Source organism: Peromyscus californicus, unplaced genomic scaffold (assembly GCF_007827085.1).
Source record: "Peromyscus californicus insignis strain IS unplaced genomic scaffold, ASM782708v3 Scaffold_6__1_contigs__length_162567912, whole genome shotgun sequence".
NCBI classification, from domain to species: Eukaryota; Metazoa; Chordata; class Mammalia; order Rodentia; family Cricetidae; genus Peromyscus; species Peromyscus californicus.
Genome location: NW_026294584.1, coordinates 46,133,662 through 46,149,754, shown reverse-complemented (window position 1 = coordinate 46,149,754; position 16,093 = coordinate 46,133,662). Strand labels below are relative to the sequence as shown.

At 43.2% G+C, this 16,093-nt stretch overlaps 1 long non-coding RNA gene across 1 annotated transcript in view; it reads right to left on the bottom strand.

Annotated features, from left to right (window-relative positions):
- Nucleotides 1-14,398, bottom strand: part of LOC128099945 (uncharacterized) — a 37,773-nt gene extending 23,375 nt beyond the window's left edge. Inside the window, exons 1-3 of the long non-coding RNA XR_008214612.1 lie at nt 14,126-14,398; nt 8,437-8,702; nt 6,725-6,836 (exon numbers count right to left, since the gene is read on the bottom strand). This is a non-coding gene — a long non-coding RNA (uncharacterized LOC128099945). The remainder of the gene's footprint in view (nt 1-6,724; nt 6,837-8,436; nt 8,703-14,125) is intronic.
- Between the last annotated feature and the right edge of the window lie 1,695 nt (nt 14,399-16,093).

Genomic DNA, 16,093 nt, shown 5'->3' with positions numbered 1-16,093 from the left:
TTATTGTCTTCATTACCTGAGGAATTAATTATACCAACTTAAGGGATGTTTTTGCTGTTATAGGGTTTTAAAACGAGTTTATTTGTCATGGAGATATCCAGCTAATATGGAACATTTATATCTTCAGTTTATTTGAAATTTGTGGATGTTTTTATATGCAGCGTTTTCAAATATGAATACCAAAGGAGGAAACACCAAGTTGTGGGCTCGTTACGGTTTCCTTGGGGTAGCACGCAGTGCGTTGTGTGTTTGCTTTTTTACTTATTATGGGAATAGAATGTAGGTTAGAGAAATTCATCTTTGGCCACACTTCTCTGAAAATTCTTCTCATTATCAGTTGCCTCGGGTGAATAAGGACCCGACAAGGAAGAGTGGGTAAGCTGAGAACTAAAGCTTAGATCTTCCACATTGTTGATGGGTGATAACCAGGCTCCGGGAACCTTACGCTGCTGGCTAAAAAGAGATGTTATCGTAAAACTGAAGGACTCTGTTTATATTCTTGCCTCAGTGGAAAATTTTTCTCCATTCAAACACTAGGCAGGCTTTGGGTGCACATCGATGTTGTGCTACCTTTTTCCAGTATTGGAATTTTCAAATGAAATTAGGATGTTGTGGGCTGGCGAGATGGTTCAGTAGGTAAAGGCACTTGCTGCCAAGCCTGGCCGCCTGTGCTTGATTCCTGACCCACATGGTGGAAGGAGAAAATAGACTTTCTAAAGTGGTTCTCTGATCTCTACAGAAATGCTATGGTACGTGTGTGCACATGTACACACACACACACACACACACACACACACACACACACACACACACATTTTAAATTTTTTTTTAAAAAAGGAAGTTGTTTAGTATGAAGCTAGAGTTGAAGAAGATGCCCCTGGTGACTATTTTGAATTTGGCGCAATTGATCCTAGGGTTCTCCTTTTGATAATGATCAATGAGATTATTTGCTTTATAGAATGTGAATACAAAGAACAAGACATCCCCATCAAAGGAAATGATGTTTATCTTTCTGTTCACCATGGGAACAGAGATGCGCCCAGCTTATCTTAAAACGTATTTGTACCAATATCTTTGGCATGGATTCTGAAAAGTGAGAAAGGCTTATAAAGTTGCCACAAAGAAGCCAAAGTACTTCTCATTCCTATTCTGCAGACTCATTTCATGGTGCTAATGAAGTTAGGGTAACATCAGACTTCAGACAAAAGACAGCAAGGTACAAACTATGAGAAAGCACAGTTGTTACAAGAGGAAGTGTGCATCACAGCTCTGCGTACTATTGATGTGAAATATTTCCTTTCAGATTCAAAGTCTCGTGAATCTGTCACGTGAATTAAGTCCCTCAAATAACTCGTCACATGAATTAAGTCCCTCAGAACAAGAAATTCCTTTGGTCTGTGTCCAGTTATTCCTCCTCTGAAGATTTGCTTATCTTGTAACTCAATACATAGACAGAAAGGAGGTCTTAAAAAGAATACAGTCATGCTGTCATTCATTTTAGTTTCAGGGTTTAAAAACCAAAACCAATCAGTGGTGGTATCATCCTGTAATTATAGGAGGATAATAGAAGTCCGAGACTGGAGGTCCACACAGACTATAAGAAGGAATCTGGAGATGGTTTGACCTGTGAAGAGAGTTAGTGGGTGGGGAGAGGAAGGGAGGGAGGGAGAGAAAGATTCCATTTAAACACATCAACATTCCTTGATGTGTGTTGCTCCAGATTGTGAGTCCCATGTCAGTTCCAGGTTCAGCTAGGAGAAAAAACATTTTTCCTGGGCCATCAAAATGGCTCATCAGACAAAGGTCCTTGCTGCCACGCCTGATTACCTGAGTTTTATCCCCATAACTCACACAGTTGAAGAAGAGAACTCAGTCTTGTAAGCTGGCCTCTGACCTCCTCATTTGCCCAGTTGCATGCACACATACACACACACACACACACACACACACACACACACACACACACACACACCCCACCACACAATACACACAAATATAACTAAATCAGTCAATAAATAAATGTAATTTTCAAATTCCTTAGCCAAATTACTTTGGGAATGTGCACACTGCATTCTGGGTCCTGTTGAGTCATAATGTAGATTGACGAAGGCAGAGGTATATATTCTGTTCAACTGCAGTTTTCTAAACTTATTTCACTAGAGTGTTCTTGCATTTCCTATGAAAAACACTTCGCCAAGGAGCAGTAAGTGAAAGGTCGGCCATTTCCTAAGCGAAGCGTTACCCCATGTCACGGGCTAAAGACGTTCACTTCATGAGTCTGTCTTACTTCACTAACTACCAGCTTCTGAAGGATGTAGATGCACACACCCAACCTCTGGGACTTTTCTTAGTACAATTGGTCTCAGAAGAGTCTCGATTCCTTTTTGGAAACCAGGCCATATTCCTCCTGTACTCATGGGGGAAATTAACCACTTATTGCAAACATCTACCATCAAGGAGCACTTGCCTTTACTAAAAATTATAAACCTGGGTCATAAATGTAGATTTTCTTACTCTAATGTAGATGGGAAACATTTTTTTCTAACTGTAATATTTTCTTATAATTGTTAACATTTGAAGTTATTATTCACCTATTTATATATGGTGGTTTTTTCATAGAAAAAAAGAGTAGGTAAGAAAAGACAATTCCCATTTCTAAGTGGCTTCCTCTACACAGGTTATCTATCTCATATCCCCAACCATACTGTAACCTGAGTCTTTTCATGATCTAAAAACTGAGACTTAGAGACACTAGCAAACATGTCTTATATGTGGGAGACTCAGAATTTGAAACCAGGTCTCTTAGACTCCAAACTTCATAATTGTTCTATGATTCCATGAATTGTAGGACACAAGACATTGGAAGAAGTAGAAGACAGGTTTGCCATTCACTAAATATGTAATGCTAGCCTAATGCTGCTCATTGGACATATAATAATCCAGGCTGCATGTATAGTTTCTTCTTTCAGTGTTGAGCATCAAGTGTGAGGCCTCACACATGCTGGGCAAGCATTCTTCCAAAGAACTATATCTCTGGCCATATATGTTGATTTTTTTTTCATGAGATGAGCAGCTTGGCTGTGACAACAGTGCTGGTTGGAGCAGAGCCTGAGGGTTAAAACTTCTCACTTGGTCTTCTGTCTTAGTTATTTTTCTATTGCTGTCATAAAACATCATAACCAAGGCAACTTATAAAAGAAATAATTTCATTTGGGCTCACTGTTCTAAAGAGTTAGAGTCCATGAACATGGCAGTAAGCAGGCATGGCACTGGAGCAATAGCTTAGAGCTCACATCTCACCCACAAGCATGAGGCAGAGAGAGCTAATTGGGAATGATACGGCTTCTGAAACCCTAAAGCCCACCCCCCAGTCCTTCCCAAACATTTCCACTGGGGACCAAGCATCCACACACAAGAGCCTATGGGGGCCATTCTCATTCAGACCACCACACCTTTCCAGCACAGAGAGTCCTGTGTTTTAGAACATTATTTTAACTGTGTAAAGATGTGTTGCATTTGTTTATGCTTCATCTGTTTATTGATGTAATGATGTGTGTTTAATTATGTAAAGATGTGTTGCATCTGTTTTACTTTGCCTGCCTAAGGCACCTGATTGTCTAATAAAGAGCTGAATAGACAGGCAGGAGAAAGGATAGGTGGGTCTGGCAAGCAGAGAGAATAAATAGGAGGAGAAATCTAGGCTCAGGAGAGAACTGAAAGAAGAAGGAGGAAAGAATGGGGGAGACGCCCAGAGCAAGAAGCCAAGTAGCCACCAGCCAGCAGACATGAGAAGCAGAGCTTGATACATGATCTGTTCTGGAAGATGTTTCCTCTGTATTTGTTGGATTAAATATTTGTATATATTAAAAAGAAGGAGAAACACCTTCAACCTGGCTCCCAGGAAATGGTATGATGTAAAGTGCTTCTGTGGAAAGACTGGCTCCACCATTGTCAACACTCCCCCACCCCCCAACCCGGGCATTACACCTTTGGCATACATCAACGATCTGAGGTACTAGGGTTGACCTCTGCCAATAGATGCACGGCAAACTTTTGCTGTGGTGCAAATAATGACAGGACACATTTTAAAAAAAACAAAACAGAAACACCCACGGTGAATGCGTTTGCATCTTGAGTTTGTGGAACAAACGGTTTATAGTGTTGATGTGACATTTTTATTTCCTGAAACACTCAGGGTAGCATTCAGTCTCCTTATGTCACTAAAGACCAGACACTGTGTGGCCTTGTTGTTTAAAAACTCCAATAAGATAGTCTTAGGACAAAAGGTGGGGGAAGCACTCATACTCTCTGGCTGCTATCCTTTGCAAATAGGAGTCCAGACAAGCATCACTGGGTTTGTCTGACATTTACCAAATTCCTACATAAATAACCATTACCTGGGAAACGTGAGCAGCTGGGAAATAAATAAGATTTAATAGGTTCAGATGGATAAGGTGGTCCGATCCGGCTGATTTTGTTTTGAGATGAGATGAGGTTCCTGTCTAGGAGCTGTGAGAGTGTAAATATGTGCTAAACGTGGCACTGAAAGCCTGTTAGACACAGCTCTGGGCTTCACAAAGGTGTGAGGGGAAAGAAATTTGCCTGGTGCACAACCATAGAACATTTTAACACTCTGTCTTCGCAGATGAAATACTGTCATCCTGCTCAGTCTAAAGCCTCCCTGGGTTCTTTACTATTCAGTTCTGTTCAGAGAAAGTGATGTGCAGTAATTTTAAGACAGACCCATTGCTGGAAGAGGTCAGCCTGGAAAAATTAACTGCTCAGGGGTGCCAACATTCTTATTAAAGAGACAAAGTGCTACAGAGATAGAGTCAAAGACATGCTTCAAGATGGAGGGCAACGCTTGGAGCAGGTTGGTAAAGAGACCCTGAAAGTGGTTTTCTGATTGGAAAATGACCATTATGGTCTTCCATACTGCTGGATTGCAGGCATTTGGAATGATAGATCTCTCTCTGTGGCAGCACTGGGGTTCAGATCAAGACTTCTTGCAGAATTAAGGAAGTTGCACGTGTGCTCATTTGCATGGAACTGAGAGAAAGAAGCAACAGGAGGAATCGGGAGGGAGATGGGAGTGTTCTTTGTTATGTTCAGCTTCCCTGAGACTAAAATGCCAGATGGTAACAGTAACCGGCTAGAGGAAAGATTTAATTTGACTTACGGTTTCCTGGGGGTTTTAGTCCATCATGGTGGGGAAGGCAGGGTACAGTGGGTCTGTCCATGGAGGTGGGAGGGTGAGGCCATGCCTATTCACTTGTCGTGAACCAGGAAGGAGGGCCAGGCTTCCCTTTCAAAGACGTGCCTCTAGAGACCCACTTCTGCCCACCACACCCCACCACCTAAGGGCTCCACGGCCTTTAAAATAGTTCTTTATGCTGGGAACATGAGCTTGTGAGTGATGCTTCAGATTTGAACCTTGAGGAAGGGGTTGTGATAAGAAGGCCTATTGGAGAGTAGGTTGTCCATCTTCTTCTGACATGTTTCCAGGGCTTGCTGATAGTCATGCCTAGCAATTCACAGCAGCCTCTGACCTCTATGGAGCTCAATGAGGCTTAAGCCCGGCAGGCACCCGTTTCCAGTCCCCTGCCTACGTGGGTGCTTTCTAGCCACAGGAAAGTGACTTACTTCACAACAGAGACTACAACAGCCCCTGCTATTAGATCCTCTGGTATCCCAAGATTTACAAGATAATGACTGGGCTCCTTTAGTGGTCCCATGTGGAGGTAGACATTTGGTAATGTACTCCCAACCCAAATGTTGATGCCTCATGGTTCAGAGCTAAAGTTGTCAGCAATGGACCACTCCCGACAGGACACAACACACTGAACAGTGAATGTGGAGAGGTTCGTTCTCGTGAGAGATGCGGGAAGCAGAAGATGAAACTTGGAAATAATTCTCTGTGCAAATGTAGCTTGGTGGAGCCAGACCAAAACCTGTGGGCTTCAGCATGTTTAAAACAGCGCTCCCTGTGTCTCAGCAAGAGATGGATGCTGCCTGTATTTGGTTGGTTGATGGGCTGAGACCCATCAATTTCAATATCCCTAGATCACGGCAACATCATTTAGAAGTCCCTCTGACTGATGGGCTATTCTTTTTCTCTTCCATCATCACAGCATGTAGACTCTGTGCTTGCCATAATTAACTAACTTAGTGCTAATAGCAAACTTCAATGATGTATATCAGCCCTCAAACATCAAGATGAAGGGGGAAGAGAACGGACATTTTTTTCTTGCTTAACACACAATCCCCTCAGGAAATCAGAGGCTAAGGAAAATTCCAGCAATGAAATTAAAAACTATTCCCTTAGCGAATAGTTCAAATAATAAGGAACGAGGGCGGCTGTGACTTCAAGGGAAGTCTGATGTTTCAGAATCGAAAACACTGGTGCACAATAGACCTTCAAAAAAATTTAAGAGAGAGAGAAGATGGCAGAGAAGTGGGAGGAAAGCGGACATGCAAAGAAGTGACTGACTTAAGTCCTGGCTTTTGAGAAAGCCACACACACACACACACACACACACACACACACACACACACACACACATACACAGGGTATATGCTATTCTATGTTATCCTCTAACATATATCGAAATATTTCTTCACTTCCAGACACTTTTGATTTGTCACTACTTACACATGCATGTAGCTAACTATCCAGGGGAGTCTTTAAACATTTTATTGCAGTGGGAAGAGACCACAGGATTACCTTACACTACTGAGAGCTGGCTCTCTCCTTCCGGCCTGTGGGATCCAGATATTGGACTCAGGTCATCAGGCTTGGGGGTAAGTTCCCTTACCCACTGAGGCACCTCACCAGCCTGAAATAAAAAATAAAAAAAAAGAAGAAGGAAAAAAAAAGATAAATCTTACTAGGAAAAGTATTTTCCTGAAAAATTTCTATTAACATTGAGAGGAAAGTGGTTGCTCATGTTGTTTCTATCTCTTTATATGCAAACATGTATAGTTTTTAATGAGACCTTGTCTGGAAAACAAAATACAATTAAATATCAAGCAATCAGTGATGATATCTTAAGTTCCCCTTTATGTCTTTGAGCAGAAATAGAAAGAAATCAAATAAGAAGGAAGGGAAGGCGAAGAGTACAATTATGACAAAGGCCACAGGAGACGATCAAGAATAAGAGATTTCCAAGAAATGGCGTAAGTGAAATGGGCTGGTGCCAGCCTGACCCACAGAAGCACACTGCCCACCTCCAGAAGGGGGAGATCCTTCCCCTGACGCCTGTGGACCTGAGTCCAGAGCCAGTCGCCTTCCCTCCCTCTACTCCTCTTTCTGGCTTCGCCTGTCGTGTTGTATAGACTCCGCCCTACAGAGTGTAGAGACCTGAGCTAACAAGCTGAGCAGGGAGCAGACAACCAGGCTCATCAACCTCATCAGCTTCCAGATACCCGGAAGGCGCTCTGTGGCCTGAGCAGGGCTGGAAGGAGGGCTGGGTGAGCAAGGCACTTACCTTGCAAGCACAGGGACCCGAGTTCAATCCCCAGCACCTATATAAAGGTCAAGTGTGATCCCACAAGCCTGTAACCTCAGCACTGGGGATAGAGAGAGTGGGGGACGGACGCGGGAGGGTTGTTGGTGATTGGTGGCCATCAATATAGCAAAAAACCAGTTCGGTTCAGGTTCCATGAGAGATCCTATCTTAAAGGAGTAAGGTAAGGGTGATAGAGGCTACCCAAGACCCTCCTTTGGCCCCTGTGTATGTGCAAGTTTGTATGCCCCACACACACACACACACACACACACACACACACACACACACACACACCACACACCATCATTGCTGGGAAGAACTGGAAATGCTGCTCACCTAAGGATCATCAGAAACTGGAGAGAGAAATGAAGAGGAACGAAGGGGGCCAAATACACCCTTCCAAAGCAAAGTACACTCCCAGTGCCTACTACCCCCAAACAAGTTCCACCTCCCAGTTTTCATTGTCTCCCAATAATGTCATCTCAGTATGAATCCACTGAAGTAAAGTTTTACTATCATGATCTGTAATCACTTCTCAATAGTATCATCATCTGGGGACCAAATGGTTAATACACCAGCTGTTTGTGACCAGAAAGGGGAAAGGAAATGGTTTCTGGGTAAATAAATCAATTGATGTCCACTTTGTACCGTTTCCATAATTTCTTCTACTACTTGAAAACTCAAAACCTGTTCCGCTTTTCTTTTTTCTTTTTTGGGTTTTTCGAAATTGGGTTTCTCTGTGTATCAGCTCTGGCTGTCCTGGAACTCACTCTGTAGACCAGGCTGGCCTTGAACTCACAGAGATCCACCTGCCTCTGCCTCCCAAGTGCTGGGATTAAAGGTGTGTGCCACCACCGCCCGTCTCTGTTCTGCTTTTCAATCCCAACTTGTACCAAGAGGTCCAGTAGAAACTGAACTTCTGGGTTACCTGAAAACCTGAAAGGAGTACTTCTCATGCCCAACGTCCTTTGTCTTCTTGGAGCTTTTGAAATAAGTGAAAAATTTCCCTCCTGCATTTGTTCACTACTTTTGGAACTTTTCTGCAGGACTGGCTCCTGTTATGGTCCTCGGTTTCTGGTCACTTCTTCCTCCTAGATCTGCACCAGCCCACAGCTGCTCCTTTGTTTCCAAACGCTTCTCTTTGTGCTGATCTAGTAGCATCCTTGGACCACCAGGTTTGGTAAACAGTGCTGACTGTAACATACAGAAACACAAACCACTTATGAAACTATTGCCCCCAAATAAACAGGGTTTTAAAAAAACACTCAGTATGTTGGGAGACAAGAAATATACTATTCTAGATAATAGTAGGAATAGAGAAGCTATTTTCTGAGTCTGGCTTATTTTGCTGAAATATGATCGCTTCCATCTGCATCCATTTCCCTACAAATTATATAATTTTATTCTCCTTATGACTCAATAAACTTCACCTTAATTATACACTGCATTTCTTTATCCATTCATCTGTTGATGGACACGTAGGCTGATCCCATAACAGGGTTGCTTTGAATGAAGCCACAATACACATGGAAGTGCAAGAACAGCCATTGTGTGTGGACTTAGATGCCATCGGGCCTATTCCAGAAGTGGGGTAGCTGACTTATACGGTAGCTCTAGTTTTAGTTTTTAAAGACCTTCCATTCTGATTTCCATGGTAGCTACACTAGCTTACATTCCTGACAACTACATATAAAGGCTCAAAGTTTCTTTCCCCTATATCCTCTTCAATATTTGTTGTTACTTGTTTTTTGAATGACAGTCATTCAGACAAAGTACATGATGTAATTAAACAAAAGCATCATTGTGAAATCCATCACTATGTACAAGGAATACCAACTTAACATTTAAAAAAATTTTAGAGCCGGGCGGTGGTGGCACACGCCTTTAATCCCAGCACTCCGGAGGCAGAGCCAGGCGGATCTCTGTGAGTTCGAGGCCAGCTTGGGCTACCAAGTGAGTTCCAGGACAGGCGCAAAGCTACACAGAGAAACCCTGTCTCGAAAAAAAAAAAAAATTTTAAAGTTACTGCATTAGGCAATTTGGTAGTGTAGGAAGTAGCCTGGAGGATCATGATAAACTGAATTTATATTTTGTACTTGAAATATGTAGTATTTGAAATTTCACACTCAGATATGTACAGAAACCTAGCAGGCTGATATCAATGAGGAGAGAATTAGAAACCAGGCAGAAGGACCCCGAGGTGGGGTGGAGCTGGCATGGTCTTGCTAACAGTGAGCTGATTAAGAGCAGAGATTCTACAGGTAGAGAGTCATTTATGTTCTGGCTCCTTTGTTTCTTACCTGTGTGATCATAGCCTGTTTGATCTCCCTTAACCTAGGTTTCTTTGCTATGGAAGGGACAAGTCACTAATACTTGCCTTTTAGGATCATTGTAAGTCATTGGCTTGCTTGTTTGTTTGTTTGTTTGTTTGTTTGAAACAGAGTCTTATTATGCAACCTTGGCTGTCCTGGAACACACTATGTAGACCACCAGGTTCTTAACAGAGATTTGCCTGCCTCTGCTTCCCAAGCACTGGAATTGAAGGCGTGTGCCTGCCCACTTTAAGTGTCAAATAGGTCAACATGCATGAAACATTTCAAATGGTTTCAGGTGTCAAACTATAAAAACATTGTCTACTGTTTGTCAGTCTTATCTTACGATTGTGTATGTTTAAACTAATTGTAAAAATATTTTCAAACACTACTGGACTTAGTGGTGTCTGCCTTTAATCCCAGCACTCAAGAGGCAGAGGTAGGTGGATCTCTGTGAGTCTGAGGCCAGCCTGCTCTACAGAGTGAGTTCTAAAACAGCCAGAGCGTCATAGGGAGAATCTGTCTCAGAAAAATAAAATTGTTTTTGAACACCAAGAAGCTTATAGTAGCTTAAACAAATGCTTTCTTTTCCAACCTAAAGATATCTGATGTAACTATTTAGAAAAACTGCTTGTCAACTCAACTCAGCAAGTAGCTGTGCTCTGACCCAGCAATTGCACTCCCAGATGTAGACCCAATGAAAGTGTGTGTGTGTGTGTGTGTGTGTGTGTGTGTGTGTGTGTGTGTGTGTGTGTGTGTGGAGAGAGAGAGAGAGAGATTGGACCATGTAAAATGTTGATTGATAGTAACCCAAAACTGAACACTCATCATTGGTGGAACAGATACATATAAAATACATGCACACATGTGAGATTTGTGTGAGACAGAAACTGAATGAACATCTATCCGTAGTAATATAGAAGAACTTCAGAACTAAGCAAACGAAGACTCGAAACAATACGCACCACACAACTCTGTTTACTAGGTACAAAATCAGGCCAAATCACCCAATGGTGTCAAGAGCATGAAGAGCTCCTTCTAGAGGTCAGAACCATGAGAGAAAAAACACTGGGGTGCTGGTCATGTTGTCTTCCTTGATCTAGGCTCGCTCACCTAAGCTGTACCCTTGTGAGGCAACTTTTCTGTTTTATCTCATTACATTACAGTACACCCCAATACAAGTGACTAGAAGGAAGAGGAGGGGGTAACCAGTATCTGATATCAGCACAGGTCCAGTCTCCCCCTGCATGCATACTCTACATTCTTAGCTTGGTGGCCTTTGTCTTTTCTTTTCTTTCTTTTTTTTTTTTTTTTTTTTCATGGTCATTGGTGTTTTGCCTGCATGTATTTCTGTGTGAGGGTGTCAGAAGCCCTGGAAGTGGAGTTACAGACAGGTGTGAGCATCCATGTGGGTTCTGGGAGTTGAACCTGTGTCCTCTAGAAGAGCAGTCAGTGCTCTAACCACTGGGCAATCTCTCCAGCCCCAGGCGACCTTCATCTTTTAAGCCTGCCGTTCACCTGCATGGCAGGAAAAAAGGGCCACCTTCAATTTTATCAGGAATTTTTATTCTCAGAACCCTCCCCTTTCCTAATGCAGCAATCACTGGTTATATTTCCTTAGCCCCCACTGTTGCTAGTCATTGGAGGAGAGCCACATCCCACAGTGAGAGCCAAGGAAGACAACTCTGGGGAACCTTTCATAAGTCAGCAACAGTGTCAGCCAACCAGGCCAAAGAACACAGAATTGTACGTCAGATCTAACTGCTGTTTCTTCTCCCTGGGTCCAAGTGCAAGGGCAGAGCATACGAGGCTACATTCAAGATAAACTTTTGAGATTAGCATCGCTGATTGCTGAATGGTTCAAGCTGATAAGCCAGGCTCGCCCCACATGACAGCTGAAAGTGGTGTCTAGGTTTGAGAGTGCCCCGTGATGGGCTCCTTTCACCAGCTCTGATAACTTCTCTTTATTAAATAAAGAATGAGACCCTGGATGGCTCCTCTTGCCAGGATCTGCATTAGTCAGACATCTGACCACAAAAACTAGCGTGGGCTTAACCAAAGGCAGTTGATTTTTTTTTTGGTTATTTTTTATTTTTATTTAGATGCTGCCTGGACACCACTCCTAAATAGATCAAATATTTCACATAAAACCCAGTGGACTAAAGACAAGTGGTGTAACAAGCAGAAATGTTGCAGTAGGTGGTAGGAGTCGGGTGTTGGATATAACAGAAGGGTTCAATCTTAGTAGTAGATCTGGGGACAGTAATTAAAGTTGTTGAGCTGAAAAGTCAGGTAGAAATAATCTCCTCTCTCAGTCCCAGACTGTCCACGAAGATGAACTTTTATTGCTTAAGCCAATCTATAACACATGGATCTTTCTTTTCATTCAATTCCTTTCCCCTCAGAGGCTTTGGCTTGCAAAACTGGCTCTGCTGTCTAGTTTTTCAACATTTTATCCACATGGTACTTGTATCCATTTGTGTGCTGTGACAAAATACCCTTACAAGAGCCATCTTAAGGGAGGAGGGATTTATTTACTGTTCAAGGGTACAGTTCAATCATGGTGGGGGAGCCATGGCGACAGCGACCCGAGGCAGCTGGTTGCACTACATCTGGAGTCAGGAAGCAGGGAGTGGTAGCTGCGGGTGCTTGGCTCGCGTTCCCCTTTTAACTCAGCCCCGAGTCATGGCCCATAGAATGGTCCCCCACACAATTAAGGTTGGTCTCCTCACCTCAGTTATCTTAACCTGGTGTCTAAGCACGCTCAGAAGCTTGTTCCTGAAGTGATTGTGAGCCTTGTCAAGTTGACAATCAATGTTCACCATCACAGTACGCGTCCCTTAGTGGACTGCACAGTTATGGAGTGCAGGCTCCCGCTTTTTCTTCACTCCCTTTCCTTCTCTCATTATTTCATACTGTGTTGCACATCCAGTAACTGCTAAAAAGTAATAATTGGCTGTTGTCTGATCATCTAGTCTGGTTGGATGAATGAATGAACTCCTTTCTATGCTACTGGAATGTCTGCATTCTAGAAGATGAAGATGGGACAAGTGTCTCCATGGCCCACACTTCGTTTTCTGATGGTCCACAGGGGCACTATGGCTAAAGTCACGGACTGTGGTTGAGGTGCCCAGAGAGTCTGACATTAGCAAGCAGTAAAAAATCTGTAACCGTCTCTTTCCAGCTTCTGATAATTTCTAACTTCCTTTCTGTCCCGGTGGATTTGTCTATTGTAGAGATTTTATATAGCTAGAATTATCCTATTTCTGCCTTTTGTGTCTGGCTTATTTCTCTTGGTATTATGTCTTCAAGACTTGCCCATGGTGTAGTATATAACTGGAATCATTCCTTTTTATAGTTGAATAATATTACATTGTGTAGATACATTTCAATGTGTTTATTCATCCATCTCTTGATGGACATTTGAGTCATTTTAATTTTTTTTTTACTTATTTTGTATGTGTGGATGTTTTGCCTGCATCTGTGTCTATGCATCATGATAGGCCTGGGGTTCATGGAGCCCAGAAGAGAGCATCAGAAACCCTGGAACTGGAGTTATAGTTAGTTGTGAGCTACCATATAGGTGCTGGGAATTCAACCCAGATCCAGCAAGCGCTTTTAACCACTGAGCCATTTCTCCAGACTACATCTGAGCCATTGTTCCCTTGAGGTAATTGTCAGTATTATCACCAAGGATGTTAGTGTTATCTGAGTCTGCTTTCAGTTCCTTGGGATATATGTCTAGCAGTAGAATTGTTGGGTCGGAGGGCAATGTTTTCAGGGACCACTGAACCATTTCCCACAGCTGCCCATGAGTAAGGGTTCCAGTTTCTCCGGGGACACGGTCTCACAAGGGTCTCAGTGTTCCCTGTGCCCTCACCTGTGGTGGTATTTTACTTATACTGAAATGTGATTTTAATTGTATGTTAATAAATAAAGTTGTCTGGGGGTCAGAGCTATTAGAGCCATAGCAAGTGTGTGGTGGCGGTGGCGCACGCCTTTAAGGACCTGGAGGGCGGTACATTCAGGCAGTGACGAGGCAGTCACATGTTTGGGTTTACAACCAATGAGAAGGCAGAACAGGAAGACTTTAAAAACATGCACACAGGAAGTAGGTCCTCTTTTCGGAGAGCTCTCTTGGCTGAAGAGGATCCCTGAATCAGGAAGGGTGAGGCTCTTAGCTCTGACCTCTTGACAACTTTATTTATTAACATACAATTAAAATCACATTTCAGTACAAGTAAAATACCACCACACTCACCCTTCTTCAGACTTTGGGATTCTGAGAGGGTGTGGCTGCCCTACCTTGGGCTGTGATATCGGTTCCTTTTCTTGGCGCTGTGACAGAGTAGCCGTCAGAGGTGGCTTCAGGAAGGCTTGCGTTGACTCAGTCTGGGTCGACAGTCCAGCTTGGAGGGAAACTCACGGCAACAAGAGGAACACAAGGCAGCTGGTCCCAATGTGCATGTCGTCAGAAAACAGCAGGTGGGGGAATGCTCATGGCCAGCTTGTGTTCACCTTCTATTCCGTCTGGGGTCCCATCCCGTGACGTGGTGCCCTCCTTGTTCAGGGAAGAGTCTTCTCTCTTTAGCTAAACCTTTCTGGTGTCTCATAGACACACCCTGAAGCGTTTCCATGGTGATTCTAAACCCATTCAAATTAACAAAATTAACCATTAAAAACAGGTTGTGACAGGAGTTGGGGAGTGGCAGCGTGGGGGAAGGGAGGTGCCAGAGGATGACATCATATCAAGAAAGATCGTGTTAACTGAGCACAAATGTGCAGGTTTGTCAATACTGTTCCCTGTTTCCTAAAATGGGGATAATTGCGTATAGTGCAGTGTGCTTGTGAAGGTTAATGATGATAACGCATGGAGAGTTCTTTGTAAGTACTTTACACTCCAAAAGCCAACAACCGCAGCAGTAGCAACAGTTCTAAGAGCAGCAAACAGGATGCTTTGCAGGCCAGCACAGCTGTTCTCTGTCACATACCAAGGATGCCTGGCTTTCCTATTACAGAGCGAACCTGTGTTGTAGATTTCTAAGCAATTTTTGAACCTATTTCTATTTCCAGTCTGTGTCGCCTTCAGGGGTGACATGTTTCATTTCTTTTCTGCCTGCTTTGTCGAGTAGTAATTTGCTGTATTTGTCCTAAAACCACCCCTTTCCAGCCCAAGACAGCTTCTTGGTTCTACCTCAGCAGCCTTGGAGACCTTCACCACAAGGACCTGCTCACGTTCCTGAAGCTGAGTGAATGGAACATTTGTACAGGCTCCAGGCTTTCTTCCGGGTTGCATTCCAAATCACGTATTTCCCGGTATCCGTTCACAGACAAGCTCTGAGTCTTTTAACTTTATTAAAGCGTCAGCATCAAATCACGACTTCACAGCTCTCCCATGAGCTGCTGCTTGGGATGCCAATGCTGAGGTGCTGTGGGGAACTGGCACGGTGCCATCACTGACTACAGACCTCGCTTCCCCTATCACAGGTGATGCAAATGCCCGTCCATCTCAATAACATGACAAGATACTTTACTCCCCTTCCAGGGTTGCTCTGATCACAGGCCAGAACCAGGAAGGCAAATGTCTACTGGTTCACAATTTAGTTAATACGCATTTTCTGTGTGTATGTGTGTACGCATGTGCAAGTAGAGGCCAGAAGTTGATGTTTGGTTAACATGCCTTTTCTTACCCCGCTTTTCCCCTTTGATAAAAAGTATAATTAGGGACATCTGAAAAGAAATTTTCCTCTATATAAAACTGATTTAGGCTCTTCCTCAGGTCCTGCCAACTGAGATAATCATATTAGCCCAAACTCTGATGCTACTGTGATGTGATCCACACACGTGACAACTGTGTATCTTCCTCCTATAGAGTCAACTCCGAATTATCTGCACACATGCAGGGGTGCGGTGGTGCAGATAATTCAAAACCACAAATAATACAAATGCCATTTCTGCTTGGCTTGAGAATACATTATGCAAATGTGGGGGAGCAAATTTACCTTCTTTATTACATTTTGCTTGGATTCATATTAAAAAATTGTTTGCGCCGGGCGGTGGTGGCGCACGCCTTTAATCCCAGCACTCGGGAGGCAGAGCCAGGCGGATCTCTGTGAGTTCGAGGCCAGCCTGGACTACCAAGTGAATTCCAGGAAAGGCGCAAAGCTACACAGAGAAACCCTGTCTCGAAAAAAAACCAAAAAAAAAAAAAAAAAAAAAAAAAAAATTGTTTGCATTCTCCATGATAGTATATGTATCTACAGGGGAAAGGGA